Here is a 15,071-nt window from a genome sequence, read left to right as displayed (position 1 = left end):
AGCAAACCTAACTAAAATAAGTGATAAAACTTTGCAATAGGGATATAACTAGTACCCTGACTTAAGATTGTTATCATCGCACTCCCTGAGTGAACTCTGGATGGAACTTAGGATGCAGTTTACAACCTTTGTTTTTCTCTCTGAAATGATCTGTCAGAAGGAGAGAAAAGATGTGTCAGACGTTAAGAGGCACACAATCAAATTACCCAAGGTAGTGATAACTGGTTATAAAAATAGACATGAAATAAAGCCACAAAAGAACCCATGTCAGCAGTCACACAGCTCGGTCTTAAATAGAACAGGAGGGTGCATCCTGCCTTTCAATCTATAACAGGAAAGGCCAGGAATCCCACGGAAGTGTCAACCTGTCACCCATAAGAAAAAACACCTGCTTTCCCTTATTCTAGAGACTGGCATTCTCAGGACTGATGTTCCAGTACTTTGCTATTCTATCTACTTTAATTTTCTTAATTTTTCTTTTCTGCATCTTCTTCTACAATGACTACTATCCTTTTAAAATGATCTCTGTCTCTCTTAAAAAATTAGAACTCTTACCCAAGTAAGAAAGTTATTAGCTCAATCAATCACCATTCAGTATAGGACTCAGTAGAGAAGTATGTAAGACACAGCATTCACTGAATTCAGGGTCATCTCAAATATTAGAAACTTTCATTTTTTTCTAACCTCAAGGTGCACGCCTTTTGTTAGAGTGATCCATTGGCCCGTAAGCTGAGGCTAGGGACGCATAATCACATGACACAAAATGAAATAATTTTTCTTAGGTGTCAATACCTGCAGCCACTTTCATCAAAAGGAAATTAGGAGAACAGCAGATATTTAAGAGCCTCTTCAGCTTCTCCCTGGACACTGCCAACACTCACCTATACTTGTTCCTTTCCACGCCTGCATCACTTCTTGTATACTCATTCGACAAAAATGTACTGAGAGCTGTTTCTGTGCCTCCTTACCCTCATTAAGCTTACGTTTTAGGGGAAGGACTGATCTACAACTAATAAAACAGTAAATTGTTCACCTACCATTATGCTACATTTTATAAAAATATATATAATGTTAGGATAGTGTACAAAAGGAAGAGGAAATATTATTCTGTGTAAGAGGTTTTTAAGGTGAGTTCTGAAGAGTTAGTAGGGGTTAGGTAGTTAAATTTTCAAGTGGGGCCAGATAGCAGCAAGGGCCCTAAACTAGAAAGAAGAGTTGAAATATCAAAATTATTGAGGAAAAATAAGAAAGACAACAATGAAAGAGATAGAGTGCACATGAGGCATGACTGTGTGCTTGGAGTTGTGGACAAGGTACTCATATGAAAGAGACTAGGTCGTCATAAACCATTTAGATCATGTAAATGATTCTGGAATATTTTAAACCAACAGTAAGCCTTACAAGAATTTCAAATAAGAGTATAAACAGAAGTATACTTAAAAAAAATCAAAATGAAGAAATTTAGTATTGATGAAATACTTCTATTTAATCTACAATTCATATTCAAACAATCCCAATAATATTCTTTAGAAATTATTTTTCTAAATCCAGTGTCTAATCAAAGCTCAAACATTACATTTAGCTGAAATATTTTTTTTATTCCCCCTCAATTTGGCACAGTTCCTTATCTTTTCTTTTATTATTTTTGTTTTTGTTTTTTGACCTTGATATTTTTGAGAAGCACAGACTAGTTATTCTGCAGAATGTACCTCAGTTTGGGTATATCTGATGTTTGCTCTTGCTTAGATTTTTAAAAGAAAAAATATATCTCTATTAATTTCAGAGAGAAGAAGGAAAAGAGGGAGAGAGAGAGAGAAAAACATCCATGATGACAGAGTCATTGATCGGCTGCCTCCTGCACGTCCCCGACTGGGGATGGAGCCCGCAACCCGGGCACGTGCCCTGACCGTGAACTGAACCCCGATCCCCTGGGTCATGGGTCGATGCTCAACCTCTGAGCCACACCCGGCCAGGCTCCTGCTCAGATTTTTGGCAAAAATGCCACAGTAGTGATATTTCCTTCTCAATGTAGCATGCCAGAAGACCTATGGTATTAATAGAAACATTTCAAGTTTCTATTAATATTGGTGATATTAACTTTCATTATTGGGTTAAAGAAATTATGAGAAAAATATATATAAGTAAAATAAGAGAAATATTTTATATAGGCTTTTATGTTTACAACATATTTATAATTTTCAATCTTTTCTGTAGATATATTTTTCCACTTTAAGGAACTTTCTTATGTTTTTTTGTGTTTTTTTGTAGTACAGATCTGCTGGTGACTAATTCCCTTAGTTTTCCATCTTAAATGATTGCCTTTACCTTGCCTATATTTGTGAAGGGGGCTATCATTGGATATAAATTCTGTTTTGATAGGGGTTTTTTGTTTCTTTTCACATTTCAAAGACATTCTTAACTTATGTGCTGCTTCAATTGCTCTTGATAAGAAGTCAGCTCTCAGTTGTTCATTGTTTTTGTCCTATATGTATTATATTGCTTTTCTCTGGCTGTTTTCCAAATATTATTTTTTTCATTTTCAATAGTTTAACTATGAGATATGTAAGTTTGTTTTTTGTTGTATTTATCTTGTTTGAGATTTACTGAAACTCCTGAACTCTTAAATGAGTATGTGAATTAAATTCAGGAAACTTTTTTCCATTATTTCTTCAAATATTCTCACCTAATTCTTCTCTTTCCCTTCATTTATGCCTATGTTATACTGTTGGTTCTTTTCTCCAGTCCCTGAGACTCAATATTTTTTCAATAAATTTGTTTTTCTTACTGCATAATTTCTGTTCAAGGAAACTAGCTGGTTTTCTGTCATTTCAAATTTCCTGTAAAACCCAGCTAGTGATATTGTCTTTCTAGTTTCAATATCTGGGACATCTCAACTTTGATTTCTACTGGTTGTTTTTCTCTCTTAACTATGAGCTACATTTTCTGATTACTTTACATGACTACTATTGTATTATTTTATTCTGGACCATGTGGATGATACACTGTAGAGACTGGAATGTTTCATTTTCCTCCGAGGAGTGCTGTTGTTGTGTTCCCAGCAGGCAGCTACCTTCGCTGGACGGAAACTGCGCGTGGTCTGCCATAGGGGTTGCTTTCCTCCAGGCTCACTGGAGTGTTTCCATGAATGCAGAGTCTAGTGTTCTCCAAGTGTTTAGTTGGTCATGCACATAGCTATTGAGGTTTCTCACCCTATAGAGTCTTCTTTTTTGGCATTTCCCTTTTTTCTTTCTATCTGCTTCAGTAGTCCTGAGCCCTGTCATCTGACCCTCAAGCTGCAGTGACTGCAGCTTACTATCCGAGTTCCAGCACCCCCACTTGTCCTAGCACCCTCACATGTTCTACCACTTGAGCTCTAGCAAACCACTTGTTTGAGGGAGGGAGTGTTCCCAGGTAAAATGTCACATAAACAAAAATCTTAGCCAGTGTTGTACTTCTTTCAAGATTGACCTCTTCATCTTCCTGCTATTGGTATATCTATAGTTTCATAATTTAAAATATATATTGTGTTCATAGTTTTTGCCATTGTTATCTGTAGGTGAGTCTGATACAAGCTATTCTATCATTACCAGAAGCAGAGCTGCAGACTTAGACTTTAAAAAGACTCATCTGACTGCCACATAGTAAGTGGTTTGAAGGGAACAAATAATTAGTACAGAAAGATGTTAAGAGGCTATGGAAATAATCTGTGAGAGGTATTGCAGTAACTTGGACTAACAGAGTGGTAGAGAGGGTAATAATTAGTGGACAAAGTTCAAATATGTTTATTAATTGTTATTCACAAGATCATTTACTCACAAATATTACTGAATTAAATAATTTTGTATTTCCAGAAACATAAGGACTAGTTACATCCTTGAAATGAAGACCTAGTCATTTTTTAATACTTCAAGAAAATGCCATCTTACCAGAGATCTATGATGGTATAATGTTTGTAACATACAACATTATATTATATACCACTCTGAAAGAGATAAAATACATCACTGCCAAATCAACCTTAATATGCCACCGAGTTTAAGATGAAATATTAAAATCTGAGAAAAAAGTCTCTCCTGGAGTCAAGGAAATATTCTATTTTATAAAAATTATTCTGAAAGTTCTCTAGTGGATATATTACTTTTTCTTTCTTCCTAACAGAACCCGAGTTTTGTTTCAGAAACTTTGATTATCCTAAGTTAACTATGATGATCGTATCTCCATTTCCAGTATCTGAGAGACCCAGGTTCAATCTAGTCAATGGAAGACATTTCTCTGGGAGCTGCAATTGATCTGGGGGCCCCTTTTACTAAAGTGAACAATCTGAACTAAAGGAAAGACTAATTTTTGATTGGATAAAGGATTTTCACATCATCTGGAATTGTTCAAGGAAGTATGTCACTCCTGATGCAGCCACCAGCTATTTTACAAATCAGAAGTGAAGCTAGTCAGAGGACTGAATCAGCATAGAGAGATGGGCAGACACTAGGGAATCACAGAGAAGTAGAGTCTGTGTTCTACTGTAATTCAGAGACTACCGTACCTCTAAATTACTGTCAATTTTTTGAAGTCAATTTATCTTAGAGTTTTGATTACTGCATCTGAAAGCATCCTAGGCCTTACACAGTCCAAGTCAAAATCCAGCACCTCTAGGTTGGTGGTGCATTTGCTTCTGACAATTTAAAGAATTACATTTATTGGGGTGACATTGATTAATAAAATTATATCGTGTTCAAGTGCACAATGCTATGCTACATCATCTATCTATTGCGTCGTGTGCCACCACTCAAAGTCAAGTCTTCCATCACTATGTATCTGACCCCATTTTCTCTTTACCCCCCCTCCGGCATTTTCAACTGATCATTACCCCTTTCACTTCATCCTCTCAGAAGACAAAGGATCTGCCCTTCGTTCTCCTGAAAACCATACCCTGACCTCATCCCAAATTTGCTGCTGCCACACTGTCACATTCTTCAAGCGGACTTTCCATGACCTACTTATGTTTTCTGCTTCTCTGTCCATCGTTGACGGTTTACAACTGCTCGTCCTGGGACAGAGCCGAGATAGGATTTTTCAACTGAAGTTATTTATTTTCTCTATACGGGCAATAAATCATACTTACAAAGGGCACAAACCAGGTGAATCGCACCCGTGCGTTCTCATAGTTCCTTTTTCTTTTCCAGGGTAGATCCAGCAATTAAACATACCCTTTGTCAGAATTGTCCCTTTGGTACCATCCTTTTAGAAGCTTCAGGAAACACTTAATGGTATTAACACTCATGGTCTAAACGTTACCCTTTTCAGCCCATACCTGCTTTCCTGACCGACAGTTTGGCTTCACTTTTCTTTTCAATTCCACACTGAGTCATGCTACTTTAACTCCACAGGGCCATATTTTCTTCTTGTTTTTGAATGAACACGATGCTTACAATCTATATTTTCAGGATGAGAAAAGATTTTAAAGATATCTTTTTTTATTGTTTTCCAATAACAGTATTCAACATCTAGGGTCTTTTTTTGTTTGTTTCCTTCACTACCATGTGTGAAAGAGTAACGAGTTTGCTTCAGCAGAGAAGGGAAGGCATCTGGCAACGTACGTTTTCATCGACTACCTTGCTTGGCTTTGACTACACTTCAGAGAGGATCAGAACAGAGACCATAAGGGATATGCTTAAAATGTCATGGAAAACAGGATTAACGCTGTAATACAAATACAAGAGGTAAAAATCTCAGTCCATGACTTCAGGCGCGAAAGAAAACTATTTTTCAATAATTTATTTTAAATTTCGTTTCTACTTACTTTTTGTCAATAAGGTCTGCACCCTCTTTTCTATTTGTCAGGTAGAGTATTAGGGGTAACAGAGGGAGTTGCTGGAGGGGCTCTGCCTTTATATCCAATCTACCCTGAATACTGTAAAATTTCTCAGGCCCATTCTATCTCCTGCTGCTAATACAGGTCGCCGCTGTATCTCCCCACACACAACCAGACCTAATTCTATGTCAGTTATTACATATGTATATGTCTGTAAGTGAGTTATTCATTGTGTGTGTTTGGAGGCCGTTTTTGTTGGTGGATGGGGGAAGAGAAGTCAATGCATTGCTCTCCTGAACCACAGGAAGGGGATTCTGACATTGTACCAGGTAATCTCTAACTAGACACAGGAGGAAGTTATTTTTTAAGGGCAGAGCTGAACTTAGCAACACATCATCTTTTTGGTTTCTTTGCCCTGAACTAGAAACATGGCTTCTGGGGTTTTCAGACCCATGGGCTATATTTACTCTCAAAATATTCTTTTTATGACATAATATATATCCCAATTTCTTTAAGGCATGAGATGCTTAAAAGCACAGGCTTTTGACACTCATAATTTTTATTTCCTTCAAAGCTCTGCTTGGCATAAATTTCATATGGCTACCTTACAAACTAAAACCTCCAGTATTCCAAATATACTCTTTTCTGCTGTTATGCCTTTCCTGGAACAACATAAAAAATGCCTCAGCTGCTGCCTGACCAGGAGGAGGGGGTCACTAATGAACAGAAAGTAAAGGGAAAACACACCTTGATCACTGAAGCAAAATGTTACTTCATTACACCATTATTGAGCTCCGGCTGGCTTCCTTACGCTCAGTATTTCTCCTTGAAATTTTCTTATACCTACATATTTTTAAAAACACCTGTGACTGCCATATTTATCTTCTTAAAATACAACTTTGATATAGTTATCCAACTGCTCTTTGGTTCCTCATTTCCCAGAGATTAACATCCAACATTTTTAGTTTGGCATTCAGGCCCTAAAAGATCACTTACATTTCCATCCCAGCTTCTCACAAGATGTCTGTAAATAAATACAGGGTGAGAAAAAGTAGGTTACAGTCACGAGTACACAAAACCCAGAGTTAATAAAGCTACTGTAATAAGCATAACCTGCATGTCTTTTTCCATATGAACAACTGTAAGCCTACTTTTCCCCACCCTGTATTTACTCCCTCCTGACAGCTTGTTTGCTCTTTTTATGCATCTATCTAAAATCCTTAACCTTGAAAACGTTTCAAATTCTGTTCTTCCCTGGTGCCTTCCTCAGTCACACCTGCTTAAAAATAATCCCTGCCCCCTAGAAACAGCAGTAAGGCTTGGCCTCACCATTGTCACAGCTCTGAGCTGTCAAATGTCTTTTTTTTTTTTTTTTTAATATTTTCTCTTTCCTGACTTTTTAAAAAATATATCTTTATTGCTTTCAAAGAGAGGAAGGGAGAGAGAGGGAGGGAGACAGAAACATCAATGCTGAGAGAGTCATTGATCAGCTGCCTCCTGCACGCCCCTGACTGGGGATTGAGTCCGCAACCCGGGCATGTGCCCTGACCGGGAATCAAACCGTGATCTCCTGGATCCCAGGTCGATGCTCAACTGCTGAGCCACGCCCAGCCTGGCTGTCATATGTCTTGATCGTTTCTGTTGTTCAATATCTTTACAGCTTATGAAGGTAATTCTCTAAAACACAAGTCCAGGTCTCCTCTCATCTTAGTGTGTAGAATATGCTTTGCACTGAGTAGTCGCCTGATACGTTTGATAGATTTGTCTGACTCCTCAGCAAGTTTATTACAATAAAGCCAGAGAAAAACTTTCCATTTCTGTTCTCTATTCTGGCCATTCAGTCAATTGCTTAAGGTACAATTTCACTTTACATCTGTGATAAATATTCAAACACAGAACAACGAATTTATAACCATGCACACCATTGTTTCATTTGCTACTCCATTACAACAATCACAGAGTAAAAAAGAGAAAAAAACATATGCTCTGACCCTCAAAAACTTCTAAAGGAAACAACTAATAAATTGTTATTAGTCATCTAGGACTGAGTATCATGATCACTTCTGGTCTTATAAAGAAAATTGTTTTTTAATCTTCACCCAAGAGTGTGTGTGTGTGTGTGTGTGTGTGTGTATATATATTTATATATATATATATATTTTTTTTTAGAGAGAAAGTAAGGGAGAGAATGAGAGAGAGAAACACTGATGTGAGAGAGCAACATCCATCAGCCGAAGTCAGTACACTCCCCAACTAGAGATCAAATCTGCAACCTGGGTGTGTGCCCTGCCCGGGGTTGGAACCTCCAACCAACCGAGCCACACAGACCAGGGCCTAAGGAAACTTTAAAAAATATAGCGCTTTTCAATGTCTCCTAAACATAAATATATAAAAGTTCATCTGTGTTTATTTTTTATGCAGTAGGTAGTACAACTGAAGGATGCAGTGATGAATATTGATGCAAACCAGAGATGTGCCCGCCATTCTTGATAACCTAGTCAAAAAAAAAAAAAAATGTGCAGAGAATGAGATTTACCTTCTCTTTGGTGATTCCATTTAATCCCCAACCAAGATGTACTAGTAACAATCACAAAAAATAACAGCAACCACCACCAATTGAGAATAGTTATTCCAAGCTTAAAATATGTTTTGCTATTCATGATTATTAATAAAGTATTAAATTTTATATAACAAGTCTTCATTCATATACTTTGTTGCATGTGCATGTAATAATTTCAGACATAGTATTAATGAGTCCAAAGATCAAAATTGCAAATCTTAATAGCTCTGGAAATACCCTGATTAAAGTGTTTTCCTAACACAGACTCGAAAACTAAACAATTCTCATAAACACTTTTATGTGCTATATTAAATTCAAAATTAGTCACCAATATGCAATAGCATATGGTTTAGAAATATTAAGATTCATTTCAAATATGCTAATTAATATACATTCACAAACACAAGCTATGTTAACCAGTTTGCAAATATGGACTTCATATTATCACTGAATGCTTTATGATTACTGGCTATAATATTTAAGCTAATTATTGGAGTGACATACCTATGCATCATATAACTAATAGACAGGGATGATAGAATTCAATTTAAATATGCTAAATTGGAGGTTTCTTAAGAATATCCAAAAGGAAACAGCCAGCCAACCATAGAGAAGAGGAATGTGATTTAATATGCAACAAAGAACCATTAAGGATGATGGATGGATGGATAGATGGATGGATAGGAAAATGGACAGACTAGAAGACATCTCCCAGACACAATTCATTTTTAATTCAAAAACACACACACATATATATACACATGCACACAAACAGATGTGTGTAAAATTTTCTCTGGATTTCTCTCTAAAAAACATAAAATGGAATTGTTTCCTAAGGCAATTAACTGGGACAGTAAAATAAAAAATTAGAGGCTATGGGATAATGGATATTCAAACCAGTTATGTTCTCTCGAGGAGTTATATATCAAATCCATTTGTTGACAAAAAGAAAATTTTTACAGTTTACTAGTCTCTCTGCTTCCTTTATGGCAATTCTGCTTGGAAATCAGATATTGTTTTGATTAAAATTATTGTTGTACAGTATCAGGCCTCAACAAACCTAGCTTATTCCCCTCTTCAGGAATGTTTACAACTGCTGTGGCTTTAGGAAATTTTATGCATATATTCTCCAGTCAAGACTTTCCCTGTTATATCACTAAAATTCATCCTCTATATAAATCCATCTGCATAAAAATCAAAACAAACATTTAAATGAAGTTGACTGGCAGATGTTACTATGGGATGGACAGGGACAATCATATCTATTTAAGCAATTTATCTATATAAAAGACAATAGACAGTCTTAAACAATGTCCAGTTTTGAGGAATTTTAAAAAGTCAGTTTGACTTAGGCATCCAAACAATATAAGACGGTATGTTTTAGATGACTTCTGAATTTTACTATATGTAAATTTCTCAAAATTCACTCCCTTCCAGATTGATTTGTACAATAAATTTATAGACATTGGATGTAGGCAAGGTTCTAAAGGGACTCTGTACTAAAAATTCTTATTCCAGATCCAATTAATGTCATGTTTTGATAGGAAGAAAGTAGGGAAAAGACTTCTTCTTCAAATATTTGTTTGTCTTTTTATCCACGAACTAGTTCCTGGTTCAGTTATTTGATAATTTACTCCTTGCTTGTGTCACACTTTGATATTTAGAATGAATGGAATATAATTGTAATCCATTCATGAAGTGTCTTCTCACCCATTCATGGCTCACCTGGTTATCAGAGTTATCCTATGAGATAATCAGGGCTGGCCCTGTAATCTTCATTTTACTGATAAAAAGAAATGAGGAGCAGAAGGCTGACTTGATTCCCTGAAGATCACCCAGTAAATCAGTGAGGATGGAGAGAATACGGACACACAAGATACTCTTTTGAAGAATAACTCATTCTAGGCTATGAATATAAAGATGAATTTAAATAGTCCCCTTTGGGCCTATTCTCCACACTGGATTATTTGAGTCTCAAACAATCTGTTAAACTCTTCTGGAAATGATTCAGAGTAAATACGGGACCAGAAGCTATAAAATATAGCATTGTCCTCTCTCAAACTGCCAGCATTTCAATGCTACCCTCAACACTTTCTACCATACCGATATACCAAAATGATAGTTATTTATTTAATATTTTAGTCTCCTCTACAAAATATCTCACTCGTCAAAAGTTTAAGATGACATGTAAAACATGTCTAAACATGAATTTTGACTCAATTACTATCAGTTCAGTGTTTCCATTAAATAATTTAACTTTTCTAAAATTTAGTTTTCTTATATATTATTTTAAAATAATAAAACTTGTCTTGTGTGCACTGCTTAGGTTATATTACTTATATGCCAGGTGCCTAACACATAGAATCTACTCAATAATTGTCTTAATTTATTTTAGACTTTGCAAATCTAAATTCATTAGCTCTTAAAATGATATATTGGTTTTATTAAACTCGTTACTTAGTCATTTCCTGCAAATGTTAAAGCCTCCCAACCTAGGCTTTCTTTCAAATCTGCTTCCTCCTCTATGTATCCGACAAAATGTCTCCTACAATTCCATCATGTTAGACATGTTACAAAATTTTTTCCTCTGCTTTACAGTAAATATAAATTTCTGATCTATGACATCCAACATATTTTATAACATGACATTTGTGTAAATTCCAGGCTTATCACTACATTCACCCCTCCACATGTCTTCCCCTCCAGCCAAGCTGTACCACGTTCCTATTTTTCTTTTTCAAGTAATTCTCAGGTTTCAACCTAAGTTCTAATTCACAATAGAGTAATAGCACCCTTATCCTGACTTTTGCTTCAAAAATCCTTTGAATATTCTTGGCCCTTTAATCTTTCCAAAAATTTAAGATTCAGATTAGCAGTTTCTAAAATTAACGCTGTTGGAATTTTAATTGAAATATTACTGAATTAATAGATGGATTTTTAGATGAATTATTTCTTCATGATATTAATTCCTATTATCCATGTGGTATATGTCCCTATTATTTGTATTCTTTATTTGCTTAAGATGATTTAAAAAAATTTTTTTGGAAGCCTTAAATAGGACTTATCAAATATGTTTTATTAGATGTTCTATTACTATTGCATATAGGTGTGTTGCTGTTTTTTACTATCCAGCTATTTGCTGTTGGTGTATACATATATAAATATATAATTTTTTCACTTTAATCTTATATCCATTCAGATTGATAAATGCTCTTATTATAGACAATACTATATCTTTAAATTATTTTGAATTTTCTAATTAAATGATAGTAACATCTGCAGGTATCATTAACTTGCATTTCCTTCTTCCAATCCATATACTTTTAATCATAGTCTAGGACCCCCATCATAATGCTGAACAGAATGATGATAGCTTTGTCTTAGCCATGATTGACCATGAAAAACAAATAATTCCCTCGTAGAGAAAATCCCAAGGAAGAGGAGCAGGAGACTGAAGGAGGGAAAGCCAACAGATGGGAGAGTAATTGATCGGTCACCTCCGTGACAATGGGACATGGTACCATCAAGATAATGTAAGATACTGGGAAGACTATAGCTCACAACTGTTCACTTGAAAGAGGGAAGAGAGGAGCATATATCCTTTGGCTACCCCCCATTGGTCAAGAATTGTCCACGAGTTATGAACTCACTCACCTCCCCCAGGCCACATATGCAAGAATGCCAGTTAAATTTTCACAAGTCTCTCAAGTCACTGTAGCAAAATCCCCAGAAAGACAGCGACAATGTGTGAGGTAGCTGAGGCAATGTCAGCTTATGCCCACGTGAAGCTGTCGGCTATAATGAGTGGAGTAAGAGGTGAGTCAAGAGGACGTGAAGCATGGCCCAAGTCCCTTTCCCAATGAACATCTTTGTCTTAAAGGAAATAACCGCAATGTTTTTCATTTAGGATGATTTTTACTCAAGTTTTCTTATACCCTTTATCATACTAAGAAAGTCTCCTTACATTCCTTATTTATTCACGATCACCACCATAAATATTAATTAAAAATAAATAAATATTCTGTATATATAATGATGATCAGAAAATTTTTGTTTTTAAATTACTTAATTTGTTGAATTAAATTTCTGGATTGTCTGTTATTAAATCACCCTTGCATTCCTGGTATAAAAATCAATATGATTGTAATATATTATTTTTTAATTCATTTCGGGGTTGAATATTTTTTAATATTTTAATTTTTCAATTACAGTTGACATACAATATTATATTGGTATCAGGGATACAACCTTGAGATTAGACATTTACATAACTTACAAAGTTGTCGCACAGGCTCCCTACACTACCCTACTTTTTTTGGATTTTTTTTTTTTCTTCTTTTTGCTGTTCTGCTTGGGTGTTTTCTGTTTCCTTATATTCCAAACCATGGATTTAATCCTCTGTTCATCTACTCTACTGTTGATTCTTTGTAATGTAGTCTTCATTCCAGTTATTATATTCTTCATTTCTGACTGGTTCTATTTTATGCTTTCTATCTCCATTTCTGCTTCCTGTCTCTTTGTTGAAATTCTCGCTACGTTTTTCTACTCTTCCCCTAAGTTCACTGAGCATCCTCAAAACCAGAGTTTTGCATCTGGTACATTGCTTGTCTCCATTTTATTTCATTCTTTTTCTGGAGTTTTGTTCAGTTCTTTTATTTTGGATATTTCTTTCTCTCCTCCTTTTGGCTGCCTCCCTGGGTTTGTTTCTATGTATTACGTAGAGCTACTATGTCTCCCAGTCTTGGTGGTGGAGTGGCCTTATGTAAGAGATGCCCTGTAGGGCCAACTTTCCTGGTTACGCAAGCTGGGTGGTCCAGCTGCATCCCCGTGTGGGCTGTGTGCAGCCTCCTGGTGGTGTTGAGCTTTGGTTGCCTTTGGCCTGTCAATGGTAGGGATTTACCCCCACGCTGACTGGCTGCAAGGACTGGCCTCACCCACCATGGAGAATCTGCTGCCCAGGGGTCGACCCCATGGAGTAGAACTCACTTCAGCAGGGCTCCGTTACCCACCGGGTCCGCCCCTTGAGTGTTTTACTTGTTGAGGTGGTTGGGTGGTGCTCTGGCGTGGTCTGAAGCCGTCCACCGGGTGTGCTGGCTCTGGGGCCTTCTGGGAGGCACAGGCTACGGTCAGCCCCTGCCTATGCCTTGTGCAGGGCCACCCAGTATGGGCTACAAAGCTATCTACAGGTGGCTGACACATGTGCTGGGCTTGGAGGTGCCCAGGAGAGGCCAAACTGTGAAACAAGGCAGGTTGCCACAGGTGCCAGGCGTAGGGTCACTGAGCAAGAGGTGCAGGGTAGGTGGAGGGCAGGTGCTGCCTGTCTGAAATTCAGATACGGAGCCTGCCTGCTGGCGTTGTGGAGGGAAAGCTCAGGAAAGGAACAATGGCCTCTGCTAGCACTTCTGTCTATGAGAAAGCTGCCTGCCCCTCCAGCTCTCGCTCCGATGCCAAACAATTCAGTTTCTCCCTGTATGTCCCTGGAGCCTTTGGAGCTGCTGCCCCAGTGCTGGAACTCAGAACAAGTGAGTCCATGTGCTACTCCTTCGAGAGGAACTGCCTGGGACTCCAGGAGGCCTCTGTCTCACTCAACACAATCCCTGCTGAGTTTTACACAGCCAGAAGTTATGGGAACTCTCTTCCTGGCACTGAAACCCTGGGCTGGGAGGCCTGGTGTGGTGCTGGGACCCCTCGCTCCTCAGAGGGGACCTCTGCAGTAGAGACATCCCTCCTGATTTTTAACTATTACATGTGGGTATAGGACCAGCCTGCTCAGCATCTCCACTCCTCCTACCAGTTTCAATGTGGCTTGTTCTTTATATTCTCAGTTATATCCTTATGTTACAGATGTCTCTTTTAGTTAGCATTTAGCAAGATACTGTTGTTATCCACAATCTGTCAGAATTTGTCTCTTAACCAATCAAAATTTTCCATATGTATCTATTATAATAATTGACTTATTTAGACATGTTACTCTCAACTTATTTTTGCATTATGCCCCATTTTTACAATTTTGGTACTTTCTTTTTTTAAACTGATAACTATATCTCTTTTAATAAAATTAGAAATTAGCACATTTTTACTTTTTTTAGTTTCCCTTCACCACTTATGATATAAGTACTACATATAAATATTTAATGAGTTTCTTAGCTGCAATCCTTCTAAAATTGTATATGTCTAATATGTTTTTTTATCATTCCCTCGCATTGCAATGATAATTTTAAATAGCTGTTACTGCTAAGTGTCTTATTATTTTAAAAATTAGACTTTATTCTGTTCGTTTGCTTTTAAATATGTTTTTATTTATTTTAGAGAGGAAAGGAGAGGGATAGAGAGACAGAAACATTGATAAGAGAGAAACATCTATCAGCTGCCTCCTGTAAGCCTCCTACTAGGGCTTGAGCCCACAACCTGGGCATGTGCCCTGACCTGGAATTGAACTATGACCTTCAGGTTCATGGGTCGATGCTCAACCACTGAGCCACACCAGCTGTGCAGTGTCTTATTACTTTGACTTGTAAGTTTTCCCCAGAGATATCAGCAACTCGTTCAGGCAACGAAAATTAAGGAAGGCTGGAACTCGGTATTTCCAGTCTGCTAAATCCAGAGGTGTGGAGTACAAAAACCCACGTGTAGAAGTACCTAAGAAAACCAGATTCAATCACTCCCATTCCATTAAACTAAATGTGCACATCAGGAACTTCC

This window comes from Miniopterus natalensis, chromosome 11 (assembly GCF_054644295.1).
Source record: "Miniopterus natalensis isolate mMinNat1 chromosome 11, mMinNat1.hap1, whole genome shotgun sequence".
NCBI lineage: Eukaryota > Metazoa > Chordata > Mammalia > Chiroptera > Miniopteridae > Miniopterus > Miniopterus natalensis.
Note: the sequence above shows the minus strand (reverse complement) of the source record.